At 26.3% G+C, this 15,750-nt stretch overlaps 1 protein-coding gene and 1 long non-coding RNA gene across 4 annotated transcripts in view; one reads left to right on the top strand and one right to left on the bottom strand.

The window, feature by feature from the left end:
- LOC107447387 (nuclear hormone receptor family member nhr-91) overlaps window positions 1-15,750 on the top strand; it is a 188,638-nt gene that overhangs the window by 112,263 nt on the left and 60,625 nt on the right. Inside the window, exon 1 of one of the 3 annotated variants that reach the window (XM_087153295.1) lies at window positions 7,512-7,811. The exons of the other annotated variants lie outside the window; for them this stretch is intronic. The gene's annotated coding sequence lies outside the window, so the exon portion shown is untranslated. Of the gene's footprint in view, window positions 1-7,511; window positions 7,812-15,750 lie in introns of those variants that run through there. 3 annotated transcript variants of the gene reach the window in all.
- LOC107447389 (uncharacterized) overlaps window positions 1-15,750 on the bottom strand; it is a 37,009-nt gene that overhangs the window by 16,952 nt on the left and 4,307 nt on the right. The gene's annotated exons all lie outside the window — the stretch shown is intronic.

The following is a 15,750-nucleotide window of genomic DNA, read 5'->3' as shown; positions in this document are numbered from 1 at the left end:
AAAATAGTTTTCCTCTTAAAGGTCATGTTTTAAAGCAGTTTTTTAAAATTTTATATAAATAAAGTTTATGAAATAAAATAAAGTTTTTATAAAATAAAGTTTTTCTCTTTATTTATGGATTATTAAGAAACATAGACACAGCAATCAAATCTGTTTAATTTTGCAGCAGTATAATTTTAAAATTATTCGCACAATTGCATTATACTGCATTGCGTCTTTAAATTAAAAAAAAATATATATATATGAATTTTAATTTAAAATATATTTGGAGGCTGCTATCCATTTTAGCAAACTTGAAAATATTCTAAAATTTATTACATTTCTTTTTTGCATTAACTTCAAAAGAATTTATTTATTTATTTTTTTGAATTAATATTTATGTCTATAAAAAACCTTTCAAGTAGGATATTTTATCAAACATTTTAATGAGGTGTTCTTTATCTTCTGAGTCCGGTTCAAAATGACAATGTTACGTATCTGAACTTTAGGGACCACAAATATTCAGCAAAATCAAATCGGATAAATGTTTTTCATTTAGAAATAATCGGTTCAATGTTAAACTATATAGATACCTTGACCTACAATATAGTGTAGATTTGCTGATGTGTTTAGTTAGAAATATCTTACGTTAAACAATGTCTCTCTTAGAGTTGGGTCATAATATTGTGTAATCGAGTTTAACATGGTTTAATAAGCACAATAACATGGGTAAATTTCGCACCTTATTTTGCTGAAAATTTAAATGATATTTTGTTTCAACGAGGCTCAACATTTCGAACAGTCTTTGATGTTGAGTTCTTTAAAAAGACCTCTCAAACGTCATTTCTACCCTGTTATGTGGATGCTCGAAAATTTACTGAAAAAAGTACAGGTACTCAACTTTTTACTGTAAGTTTAATATTCACCGTAATCACCAATGATAAAAAATTATGGTTTGGAAAGATATATCTTTAAAAAACGGGTGGCGTTTTAATGAATGAGAGGGAAACTATCACGGTTCTACCATGATCGGGTTGCCAATACTTTTTACTGTAAATTTAATATTATTGTAATTATTAATTTGCCGTGTCGTGATGTTTTATTGGATGAGAAGAAAGCTACCCTGGCCCTGTTCTACTATAGTCGGGGTGTTAATACTTTTTACTGTAAATGCAACATTTATTAGTGGATGGTCAGGACATCAGTACTTTTTACTTAAAATTCAACATTCAATATTCTAATTTTGAATGACAGAAAAGGGATGGTTTGAAAATTAGATAAACTATGTTTAGAAAACCTTGTCGTGACTTTTAAGAGGATCATAAAAGAGATCCAAAGGTCCCCCGCACTTATAGGATTTTCATTCTAAAATTATAGTAATATAACCAGCATCTGCCTGCTCATCCAGTAAACCGTAAAGTTTATGATAAAGAACATTTGTTACTTTTGCGTTTTTGAAACCGTTTACTACTAGTTTGGTTATAAAACCATGAATACAAAACTATACGTTTTTTTAACCATTTACAACTAGCATGGTTTCGAAATAGTTAAAAGAAATTTAACTGGACATTGAAGTTAAGGTTTTTATAAGATAATGGGTATTGGAAAGTGCAGGACACAAATTGGGGAGTGCAGAACACTGAAAACTCTTCAAGTGTTGAAGGGCATGGAGGAAATATTGTGGTGTCAACGCTGGGATTCGAACCCCCGTTGTGTTGGTCATGAGATTGACAGATTAGTCTTTTGTACTCATCTGTAAGGAATTAAGTTGTTTCATTTGGTGGGCTTATTTGTTGCCATAAATTTCTGTCTGCTTACCCGTATTAAGTGAAAGCAGTTAATAAACAGTTTTTTTCATAGTTAACAGTTTGAATATCATCTTATTCATGGGTATTTGACTGTTTTGTTTGAATGTGGCAAAATAAAAATTTATTTGTTATTTAGCCATTCGAAAAATTTTGTACTGTGTGTAATACTATTTCCACAAACTTTACAATGAAAGTTTGATCGTAGTGTATTAGCAATATTTTACAATAACATTTACTTCAAAAGGTTTATTCATTTTTTAAAGTGTAGAATGATTAGATAAGAATAAAATTTGCTCCAAAAATTTCATTATTTTTTCTTTGGAGAATTACTTATCCATAAAGAGAGAAATCACTCTTGCATTCAATAAGAAAAAAGAAATGATGGATTTGCAAAAGTGTCTGCCCTGACAATGAAAAATAAAAGTTTGAAGTCATCGCTCGAGCAACCAAAACAGTCGACCTATATAAGCAATCTACTCTCTCACTCACTTGGTGACCTAATCAACAAAATCTCTTGTTACCGCATGCCTGCTTTTTCAATTGTCTTACTGAGACACTCTCGAGAAAGAAGAAAAATATTCTAAAGAGGGGTCAGTCTTCCTTTTGAAACAGGTTTCTTGAATCGTATTTTAACTTATTCCGTTACAAAAAAGTTTTCTGTTGCTTCAAGATGGTTTTCATCTGTAGCCAAAAATAGCGTTTTGTCTTCTTACTTTTTTATTGTTCGATAAATCTGGATCATATAATCTGAATTCATTTGAAAAGTCTTTGACCATGAATAGGCTCAGAGATAGTTTTCAGAGAATGTTATAAATATGTGCGCAGTTTTTTCTTTATTTTTCTTCGAAGTTTTGTTATACGCTGTTAGAAATTCTGTTGCGGGTTCAACTCTAATATCATTTATATTTGTTTCAACCTTAATGTGGTACGAAGTCTGAGTTTATAATTGTGTAAACTGAACTTGATTACACGATAATGTGGTTCAACATAAAAGGAATGTTGGTTCAATTTAGCAACTCTTATTAAGGTTGCGGCAAGTTTTCTCTGTATTATGGACACAGCGGAACAAAATAACTGATTTTTTTTCCGGAGTGAATGAAAAAAAATCGCAATCTACTATTATTTAAGAAAAAGAAGAATATTTTGAAGGATATTTTTAATAAAAAAATTGCATGTTGTAAGAATAAAATTATTTTTAAACTTGCATTTATTTAAAAAGAAGTAAATATTTTAGAAACAAAGTGGATATCTTTGGAGAAATGCACAAATTAATTCAGTTTACGATTCATGGCAATGGACGATTAACTAATTATAAAACTATTTTTATTAAAATAGTTGTTTTTTCATCCCTGATTTGCCAGAGTTTGTTTAGAAATGATTTTTAGTGCTGTACACTCAAATTATTATTGATTACATTAATTAAAGTATTTAGTTTTGCAATTTATTAATATAAATAAATGTTTTTAAAATATATTAAATTAAATTTTACAATTTATTAAATTAAAAAAATAATTTTTAAATTCTTTTTAAAGTAAATAGTTATATTTTTAAAATATGTACTTAAAATAATGTAATATTTTTCTTTCTTTCATTATATATTTCATGAATTGACTTCGAAAGTTTTAAAAATGAAAATTCCTTCTAAATTTTCTAAAATATTCAATAATTTCTATTAATGTTTTACCCACGCACATATATTTAGATTTTATATTTAGATTATATATTTAAATATTAAAGTAACGCGGAACTTTTAATGTTAGAAGTCAAATAATTTCTAATTTACTTCATTTCAGCACTTCTAAATCTCATAAAATGTTTTAGTAGTAATATGACGCAAGAGAAAAAATAAATAATATCAGATAAAATGTGGGAGTTTTATAAATTCACCTACACTTTCTTTTAAATCTTGCAAGATTGCTTTATATTTCGTAATTGTCGTAGATAAACTTGAAGGTTGACGACCTTAATCCAAAAAAAAATGTTCTTGTTTAAATATCTCATTCAAAATGTCAACATTAATGAAACAAAACTTTCACATTTAGTCAATTAGATTCATTCAAAAAATGGACGCAGACAAGTAGAATATTGAAAGATGTTTAGAAATCTAATTATAAGTAAAAAATCATGCATTAAATAATTAAGTAAATAAATGAAAGTATATAATATGTAATCCGGTAAGTAAAAAAATATAAGTAAATTTCTTGTGATAAATGATGTAAGTAAAGAAATATAAGTAAATTTCTTGTGATGAATGATGTAAGTAAAGAAATATAAGTAAATTTCTTGTGATAAATGATGTAAGTAAAGAAATATAAGTAAATTTCTTGTGATAAATGATGTAAGTAAAGAAATATAAGTAAATTTCTTGTGATAAATGAGAAAGTAAAGAAATATAAGTAAATTTCTTGTGATAAATGATGCTTCGCATCAAGAGAAAATTTAAATGCAAATTTATCACTTACTAATTCAATATAATATTTATTTGTCAAAAGTAATAATAATTTGAAGAAAATTATAATAATTATTCGTAGTATTAATAAAAATTATACTACATGCATTAGAACAGATATTTCAAAATCGGACTACATGTAAAATAAAATTGCCTATTATAAATTACGTACAAAAAGAAATGAAAAAAATATAATAAAATTTCTGGAGAATAATAGCCTTTTTTTCTTTTAGAGAAATTTGTAACAAAATTTAATATTAACTATTATAATTGTTGTTAATTTCAATTTTGAAAATAATTAATAAGTGTATTTATTAAATTCCCTGATTTGATTTGAACAGTTTTAAATAAATGTTACTAATAAATTCTTAATAACAAAATTCCATGTGATAAATTGCATTTTATATTACGCATCTAAATATAACGAAGCTATATAGTCTATTAATGGTTTATTAGGAAGATTTGTATATAAATATAACTGTTTTCTTTAAAGCATCGTTTCAACATTTTTCTGTAATTTTAGTAATTGCTTTAAGCCGTTACCTTTATTTTATTTTGTAAACTAAATTCTTCTTCCTGAATTGAATAAGAAATTTAGATACATTAAAATACTTATAAGTTTCATTTATACATACACGAGTAATCATTTATCAAAATGAATGAAATGTGAAAAATACCTTATTCTCTACTCTTTACTGAAAACAATTCCTTTTTATTAAGAGGATTCTAATTTAATAAATATTTATTCTTTAATGCAAAAGGGGACACCGGTGTCCCCTTTTATATATTTTTTCTGACTTACTAATTACAAGAAAAACTATATTTTTGTGCTTTTTAATTATAAGTAGCAGTCTAATAGTTACTAAAAAATCCTTTAGATTATCGGAATTTATATTTGTACTAAAATATAAAATGCGAGAAACGTAATTTGAAATTTTTTTTTCTTCATCAATACTCAAAAATTTATCTATAATTCATTTCATAAATGAGGGAAATTTCAATAATAAATTATTATATTTCTCTTAGATCTACATAAATGCAGATAAGTGCAAATTTGAAATATCATTGTTTGGGAGTGAGCCGTGTTTGAAAATTTTACTTTTAACGCAGAAAAAGACACCGGTGTTTCATGCTGTTTTTCATAACCGTAAATTATTAAAATGCTGTATACAATATTTTAAATTTATTTTGGCTTAAAGAAATACAAAATAATTAAAAAAGTATGAAAAATAGGTTTAATAAAAATTCTGCGTCAGAGGGCTAAGCTGACATCCTTTTTAACCGTGTAATTTTCTTAATTTTTATATAACATAAAAAGGTATATAATTAACCTCAATGAAGAAGTGACTAAGAGATAAGAATGAATTTTCATCTAACGGGATGTAGTTTAGTTTTCTCCCTTTCTCTTTCCATCATCTCCAGCTTCCTTGAACAGCGCCACCTAACGGTGCGTCTAGGAAGGACTTGCATTATGATTCGTAGAGGTCAACAACCGCTGACTGAGTCTCTCACACGAGAAAGAGACAAGGTTGCCAGGTGAGATACTTTATCTCCTTGTAATCATAATATTGTGGCGACATAGAATTTGAGTGGTTCTTGACCCCGAGGAATATCAGAAATAAAAAAATGGACACTTTTTGAGAAAGGAAATATTCATTTTTCTTTTTTGTTACATTTAATCATCGTTATGGTTTCATTGCACCCTTTTTATCAGCGATTTGAAATGATAAGCTGTATCTTGACAAAATTATGCAGTTTTTTTTAAAGTAGTTGAAGCTGATTCAATAGTGTCGCATGTTTCATCGAATTACAATTAAAACGTCACCTTTCAACGCTCTAGAAGTACACTGTAAGTGTTTGTTTGGATGATTTCGTCTGGATAAAATCTTATGTATTTTAAGCATCACCAAAACATGCATAAATTATTATTTATATTTTTTATTAATAGTGCTGTTAACAAAAAATTATTTCGTATTAAAATAATAGTGAATTTCATTTATATTTTAAGAGCATGTAATTAAAATAATATTTCAATGTAGTAATTAAAAAAAAGTAAGCTGTATTGCTAATATGTTTTCAGTTTACATTGAAAAAGTTTATATTCAGTCGTAATCCAATAAAACATTGGACACGCTCAAGTAATTAGCAGTGAATTTCTTTCAATTACGCTACGATATTAGGAAATTAATATTTATATGCAAAAAAATTGTGCATAATTGTTTATATATTGCCTGCAAAGGCCTGTGTTATTGTTCTATATATAATCGTGATTTCCGAATTTAGTCAATTATGTTTGAATTTTTAATAGTTTACAACTGCAAACAACTATGTCAGTAAAATATGAACATGATAATTGTAACTAATTACAATAAAAATTCAACTCTTCAGCTAAATTTTCAATGAATGTAAGTATAGCTGCTGATTTGTTTTTACAAAAATACAGGTATTTTTAACATTTCAAGTATAAAACGAGTACTTACACAGTACAACTTACTTTCCTTGTAATATTCCTGTGCTATTAAACTATTAATAGCTAATAAAATTAGCGTTAGCTTATCAATAAAATCTATTATTACTATCATTATTATTGTTTCTGAACTATTGAAAATAAAAAGAACATTTTAAGATTTCATTGTTTATGATTTCAAGCAAAATATCTGACAAAAAAAAAAGACCTAGATAAACATACTTACATATGGGACAACCAGTATACATATAAATTTTATTATAGTTATCATTATGCTTATTATTATTTATAAACAGAGGTTTATTGACGATTTTATCAAAAATGATATCATGTAAAATATTTGACGGCAGACTTAGATCAATATAATTACATATGTGACATCCAGCTTATAAAAATATTTTACTACAATTAGTATTATACTTATTATTTATAAACAGAGGTTTTCTAACTAGATTGGTTTATCGTAAAATTTCTGTCAACGGCAAACCAGTCCAATATTATTTAATGTGCGATACTCTAGCTTATTAAAAAATTTTATTTATTAAAATAGGTTACTGAAAATAGATTTTTTGAACCTTTAATAGATTATGATTTCACATATAATTAATGTTAATGGTATACCCGACCAGTAAAAAAACAAGATGAAAAGTAACCGCTTAATTCTAATCGATGAAAAGCCACCGTTCGCAATGAATCAGAAGTCTCAAGTTTGGGGACGACTTAGCCCCTATTGGCGCAAACTCAAACTCGCCAAGAGAACTCTATCTAGTGTGGTGTAACCCTAGTGTGTTTCGGGAAAAGGGAAAAAAAAACTTTACATTTTCGTGGGGAGGTGGTGATCGAGTAGTAGAAAGATGCCGTTCGCTTTCTAACTGTACACTCCAACCCGCTAGCACATGGCTGGATAGAAAGGATCACAAAACCGGACTAGTGTTGTGTGGATTTTTTTTATTCTTTATTTGTGGATGCGTGGCCGTGGATTAAAAGGTATGCGGACACAATACCGGACAGCGGTAGAGAAGTGTGTGTCAGGAGGTTTGGAGGTGGCCTTACAGCATCGCCTTGTGGCTGTAGGGTTACGACGGCACAGGATGCACGTTTTTATCAGGTCAGTGAACAGTTTTGCTATCATTTGGAATGGAAAGTTTTATCAGTTGAGAGAATGCCTATTTTGCTGTTTCATTTCTTTATACTATTTTTTTATATAATTAAGCTTGTACGGAAATATATAATAAATATTTTGCAAGTTAATAGTATTTTTCGTACTACGTAAATAAGTTTGATACTAACAATGTTTTTTTTTAAATTGAAATTAATTGGCTAGGTTTATCATGTGACTATTCTAGGCACTTGTTATAACTATTTGTTTTGATTAAAATATAAATATGTTTCACTTATTTAAAAGAATATTTATGACTATCTATAGATTTTGGTTAAATTTTAAAGTTAATATTTTATACTGCTTGAATAAGGGATACTTAAGAGCGGTCGTCACCCAAATTTTTTCGAAAGAACGTTAGTTAATGTTTTACTAATAAGACTATATAATTTTATGCATAAAGCGGACTGTGATAAATATAATATCTATGTTACATTCATAAGGTTTTTTTTTATTTTAATTTTTATAGTTGATTTTATAATCTAATCTTTTTCAATATTACAAATTCCAAAAATACTCAAATGATCGTGACTGTTTTATAATTACGAGTAAATCGAATTAAAATAATTACTGCAACAATTTGTTATATGTTTATAGATGATAACTAATAAAAATAGAGTTATTAGAAAAACAGTAAAACTGAAATTTATATTCTATATTCTTTCTACCTTTTCGTATTCTTTTATTATAAAGTTATTTTAATTTTTTGCGTTCATACTATGTACGATTGTATAGCTTAAAAATAACACAAATATCCTGTTTATAAATAAGCAAAACAAATACTATAAGAGTTCATATAATATTTTAAAAATACATTTTTAAAGCAATGTTCATCGTCTTATTTCATTTGCGGTATTGATGTATTGATCTATCTACTCAACTATATTTTTCGCATTTTTGAAAAAGATACATAAAATGAAATAAAAAATGCTGTGAAGCAAAACTAGAAAATTTGCAAATATCGATCATGTACTATTTTGGCACTGTGCTGATTATCGATGTCGACACAGTACCGTGTGGTGTTCGATGTGATATACACCAGACTCACTAGGGTTCAACGATCTTCAAAATGGCCTCCGCTAGACAGTATAGAAGGGTCGTGTGTACGCGCCTGGTGGGGAGGGACCGATTTTCGAAGATCCTCCCTTTAGACATACATAATCAGTATAATCTTCTCGATTTTTATTTGCCTTTGCTTATAAATTTCCATTTTTGAATAAAAGAATAAATTAGTTTAATTAAGTCAGTAAAATTGATATAATAATTAAAATCCTTTTAATAGTTTTTATCCCAAAGAGATGTAAACACATTTTTTATGTGAAAATTAGATGATAAGGTAAATAAAGGAAAAAAGTATTTTTTAAAAAGTTATACTTTTAATTTTTTTATAAAAATTTGTAAAAAAAACAACAACAACAAAAAAAAAACATTTTACGCGTTACTAAGATATCCTTTTCACAAATATACTTTCTGAGAAAATAATGGTTACTTTAACTAAAATATAAATGCATCTCTAAAATATTCATTTTACTAATTATACATTTTTAAAAAGTACGTCACTAAAATATTCTTATTGTATTTTCTTTTGCTTCAAAAGTAATTACTAATCATTTTAATAATAAAATTAATTTCTAACTTTTATTTTTGAACAGAAATATGGACATTTTTTGATTTGCATATTTTATTTAAATGAAATAATTGCAGCTGTAATAAATTCATTGTCTAAATACTTTTCTTTAGTAATAGAAATATTAAAATTTTTTGTTGGTTAATTTTTATTTTAAGTATAAATACTTTTGTTCTCATGTATTTAAACAATGGGCGTATTGTAAAAAAGATAAAAAAATAAATTTTGCACTATTTTATTACTGACAATATTTATGCCTGAAAGTGTAACGATTATTACTTACACTATGTAATGAATTATTAACATTTAGACCAATTATTTTGTTATTTTTGAAAGTAACTTTATTAAAAATAATTTTGAATGACGAGGATTTTTGTTCCTAAGTTTATTTATTGTGTTTATTTTTTTTAAATTTATGAATGGAATGTATCAAAGATAATATCGTTCATTGAAATAACTAAGCATTTTATTTGAATTATAACTACAAACTAAACTACATACTGCAGTACTTGCTACTGTGTTTTAAAATGTATATAAAATATATACTTTGGAAAAAAAAGGCTGTTTCATCACTTTATGTTTGTTATCTATAAATATTATCAAAGTTTTCTTAAAATGGCATTTCGAATGTTAATGGTTTGTTTCATGAATAAAAGCGATCATTCAACAACAAAATTATAACATTTTCGATACTTTAAAATAAAATAATAGCTTTGATACTTTTTCTATTTAAACAGAATACCATACAAATTATTGCATTCCTTAAAAATGTATATTTATTGTTCTTATGCAAATAAATTTAAAGTTGTTTTAAAATAGTATGTGATTTGAAATGATCAGCAATACAAATTTTTGTTTTTAAAATATTATACATAATTTTTTAAATATTTGGATCAGCAATACAAATAATCTGATAGTAAAGTATTTATACCAATATTGTTAACGATTTATTGACTATATAACTACCATATTGTCATAAACTTGTACACCAAAGAGTTCAGAGTTATGTTTTGTTTCATTAACAAATAATAATTTGAAATAAGAAACAGAAGATTAATCTTTTTAAGTAAACGATTTTACAAATGTCTGGAATCGTTTTCAATTAAATTTATTTTCTTAAAAATACAGAACAAAATGATATCATATTTAGCTTAATTGAGGAACTTTAAAATATTAATAGGAAGATAATATTTTAAGCAAATGATTCCGTAACGATTTGAAAATCATTGCCTTTTTTAAAATTTCAGATTCTTTCCTTTAATTTTGTGTATATGAATACAAAATCATGACCACACATTTTGCAAACAAGTTCATTAATTTAATAACATTTACACGTTAATCTAATTGGAAACAATAACTTTAAAATATGAAAAAAGTTTGAAGAAAACAATTCCATAAGCTTTAAAATGCTTTTAAAATTGGAAAAAAAAGTAGAGTTGAACATCAAAAACTTTTTCATGCTTTTAAAATCGTTTGCATATGCATTAAAATAGTTTTCCAATAAGAAAATGGCAACCGATTTTGTCTGATAATTTATATGTGACTTTTCAAAAAATATTATTTTTGCTAAAAATTAAAGCATGCTAGTACTTTTCGAAATTTCGTATTTCTTATTTGCAAATTCCATAACCTCCTGTCCTCACGTGAAATCCATTTTGCAAAATTCCGCTAGTTTGTTTCTTCTCCAGAAGAGGAGATATTGATTTTCTCGGAATCATCTCCATCTTCCTCCGTAGGAGTAACTCTCTCTCTCTCTTTTGCTTGCTATCCAGATGATGAAAGAAGCAAAAAAGGAAAATATTAGTTATAAAATAAATAAATGCAAGATGTTTTAATTTAAACTTTGTATTACTTTGTATCTTAATAAAGGCAATTTGTAGCAAAATAAAAGGGACTATTGAAAGAATGTAAATATTGAATAGATTTTTTTTTAATGTAAAGTAAATGGAAATTTAAGTAGTTTTTAATCTTAACGTAATTATTTTTAACTCTACATAGTTAATTGTTATTAAATATTGAATTTTATGTAACTCATGCAGAACTTTGTTCTCATTAGGTTGTATATTTTAATTAAGTAAATTAAAACGTTTTATTTTGATTTTATTGTATTAAATTATGTATATAAAGACGTTTTTAATTTCGAATAAAGTTGGTATTGACGTTTGAGTTTTGTATTGTAATGTTTTAAAAATGTAGAAAATGAAAACACTAAACAATGCCCGTAATTTTAGTTATTGTGAATTTTATAAAAACTATCAAACTTCAAACAAAAAAACAGGTATTACAAAAAGTTAGAGATTGAGAAAAAGTTATTTATCTTCTGTTACCGATTTGTATTTGTTAAATTAAATACTAAAACATATTATAGTTAATGAAAATTAAAATAAATTATACTCTCTACAAATACGTACGAAATATTTTTAAGTTTAAATAAACATTTATAAGTTTAAATAAGTTCCAAAATATTTATGAAGTATTTCCATTTTTTTTTAATTTTTAAAGCATTATTGTAGTTTTAGTATAAATAAATCTCTGTAACTATCAATATTGTTTTATTGTTACTATCAATCGTTAGTTTTTTTTCGTATTTTAATTAAGATACGTAATCTTACGATAGCTGATATTTTCTTTTCAAATTAATAGCTTTATAAGATTTCTGAAAAATTGCTTAACATTAGTTTTTAAAAAATTGATATTTACTTAAACAAAGTAAGGAATGAACTTAAACTGGTATTTTTTGCATGTTTTAAAAAATTGTACTAATGCATACAAATAGTGAGGCTGTATGATAAAACGATAAAAAAGTAAAAAATCATGATTTTTAAAGATAAGAACAAAATACATTACGGTTATGATTCATAATTTGGAGCAAAGCTCAGAATCAGCGCCAGATAACAATTAGATGTCTGTTTCACTGAATCATTATTAGTTCAAAGTTTTTATTTTACATATTTTATTTATGTTGAGGTATGCTTCTTGGTGAGAAATAAATTAAAATGCATTACAAATCATTTTGTATATCATCTATATATGGTTTTAAAATGAAGGTTTTTTTCAGTAGCTGTTTTTCTGATATTGGGAAAAATCTTCATATCATTTTCAGAATTTGTTAAAACAAGCTCCTGTTTTTGTGATTTTTAAAAAACATCACATAAATTAGTGGTTCACTCAGAATTTTCTTTAAGAAAGTCCTGTTTTGTGAAAAACTACTTGTTCTACCAAGACCAAGAAAACTATCAAGAGTTGTAGTTTAAAAATTATGAATTGCAGACCTCTTGAGTCCATTTTCAAAAGAAACATTTTTTAATAGGCCTATTTGTGAAATTAAAAATATTGTGAAGTGTCTATTTGTATGATGAACTACTTCAGGAAAAATACGTTTTTATGATAAAATAATCTATGAATTAACCATTCTCATTAAAAAAAATTGAATGGTCTGCTAAATAACACGAATTTCTCTTAAAATGATCCCTGATAATTAAATTTTTACTTTTTTTAATATCTTTTAATAAAAAGACACATTCATGCATAAAGGTATTTTTTATGTCCTAACATTTTTGAAATGTTACTTTACGTAAATATGAGGAGTTTGTTTGTCATATTGTAAATTATCTTACAATGAAATAATGGAAGTTGCAAAAACACTCATCTTATCAGATAAGCGTAGACATTGTTACACAAATAGGAAAAATGTATAAATACATTTGTATGTTAAAGTTTTTATGCTTTTATTCTTCAAATAGGTAAACAATAAATTTGTGGTTACGATAAACTATTAGGTGCAAAGAAAATGACCGATTCTTCAAATGAAATCTTCACAGTTTTTGAAATTTAATAGAAGTGTAATTAATGAAAAATCAATGCCATAAAATTATTTATGTTACAAAAATTGATGATAAATTTATGAAGGAATCAAAACTAGCAAAGCAAAGAATTATATTTTTTATTCTTCTAAAATTTGAACGAAAAAAATGTATTAATTAAATTTCTCTGAGTATAATTTTTAATTTTTAATAATTATGTAATGCATGGTAAAAAAAAGTGGTTCGTGCAATTTTAAAGTGTATGAAAATTATTTATTTTATGAAAATAGTCCAAGTTGATATTTATTTCGTATGTGAACTATATTCATTTGCTTAAATATTTTTTAAAAATTTCCTTAATATTTTAATGCTATTTCTTTGAATATAAAGATTAACTCAATAACCATCGGCATTGACACTATTTTAACACATTATTTATATTAAGTATTCAACAGTTTACTGAACATTTATATACTGTACGCCAAAAAAACGGCCCACCCTGAATAACTTTTGATGTAATGATCGAATCGTCACTTTCTAGGGCTCCATGTTTCGAGGGTTAAACCTCAAAAATGCAAATTATAATTAGTGCAGATAGTATTTTAAGTTACGAAATCAGAAACAAAAACATACTTCCTCTGATTTTTCTCCGTGCTTTTTTTTCTATGAATTTGAATTTTTGACCCCCCTCCCAAATTTCGGAGATAGCCGCAATCTGTTAAATACGGTCCTAATAGTTTGATCAAGAGAGCAATCCAAAGTTTGGACCACCTAATGTTTATTTTAATTTTCGCGCATTTTCCCATATCTCGAGAAATTTATAAGCGAATTGAGACATTTTGGCACACAACTATAAAATTCATTTATCCAAAAATAACTTTGAGTTAATATATACCATTTTTTATTCATTTAATAACAGTCGATGAACTCTTGAATGGTATGGTATTTAAATTTGTACGCAATTTTAAAGTACCTAATTTTACATGGCAAAATACAAAATTTGAACAAAATCGGTTGAATAGTTTCTGAGAAATCGAATTATAAATATACGGCTTTTTTAAAATTCGCTATATCAGGAATTATTTAACCTATTTCACTCAAATTTTGCATTTTGCCATGTAAATACTTTAAAAATACTTTAAAATTACGTAAAAAATTATATACCTTACAATTTAAATTTTTTTCGAATATTACAAAATAAAATAATAAATATTTACTAAAATTTATTTTTTCATGGAATTATCTTTGGGTAGATGAAATTTATAATTGTGTGCAAAGATTATTCAATTCGCTTACAAATTTCTCTAGTTACAGCAAAATAACGAGAAAATAAGATTAACATTAAGGGGTCCAAATTTTGGATCACTCTCCTGACCTAACTATTGGGATCACATTTCTCAGATTACGGCTACCCCCATATATTGGGGATCAAGAATCCAAATCCGTCGCCAAGAAGGTATGTTTATTCAGAGAATTACGTTTTTGTGGCCGTTTTTGTGTATTAGTATCCTGTATATGTAATTGTTCTTTATATGTAATGTCCAACTAAATAACGTTGCATCACAAAGTTATGCCCTTTTTGAATAAATTTTTTTTCATTACTTATTTATTTTTTGTTATTGGAAAATAAATTTACTAAGACAAACCTTTGCTTTATTGTACCTTGAAATTTTACTGACTAAATGACGCTTTTGGGGTATTTAGCTGATATGTAAGTTCTTTTGTTTTGACGCAAGCAGACGATCTAAAATAGAAACAGTCTTCAAACACCCCAAGCACAATACTAGATTTTAATTTCGACCCTGCTTGGGATCTTATTTATAACTTAGAACAAATTAGAAATTCTTTAAAAATGGTGGTAAAAAAAACTTTCGATTAAAAAAAAAGAGTGCGAAGAGAAACAGCAATAACTTCTGGCAGTGATCATTGAACTTGTGTCTTATAACGGCCTCGTTGAAGTCGAGGACAGCCGACTTATATGTATTTTTTAAAACTTTTTTTATCATGCTTCCTTGCAAATTTCAAAGAAGTTACTATTTAAAAAAAATGCTTTACTCTACCCCTACATTACTTCCCTTTTGTGCCGAGATGATGGGTTTTTTTTCCTCCCCTGGCGAAAAAAAAAATCCCGAGGTGAAGTTGGTTTTTTTATAGATATCTACTTCATCAAGAAATATTGCTTTTTCCTTTCATTCTTTTTTTACTCTGAATCTTCAGTTGGAAATCTTGGCAAAAACAATGCTATCCTGGAAATATGCTCAACCGTTTTGCTAAGTATAAAAGTAAATCTTTATGAAAGGGAATTTATTTACTTTTTTTGTTAGTCAACAAAATGTTGAGCTTTCTCTCTTTTGAAATATTATGTGTTCCGTTTTATTTAATGTGAACGATTGCTTTATTTAATGGAAACAATATTTAATGTAAGACTCGTACGAAATGAACTCTAAATACTTCTGCC

This window comes from Parasteatoda tepidariorum, chromosome 10 (assembly GCF_982258835.1).
Source record: "Parasteatoda tepidariorum strain Cologne lab strain chromosome 10, Ptep-v5.0, whole genome shotgun sequence".
NCBI lineage: Eukaryota > Metazoa > Arthropoda > Arachnida > Araneae > Theridiidae > Parasteatoda > Parasteatoda tepidariorum.
This window is presented reverse-complemented; position numbering and strand designations above follow the sequence as displayed.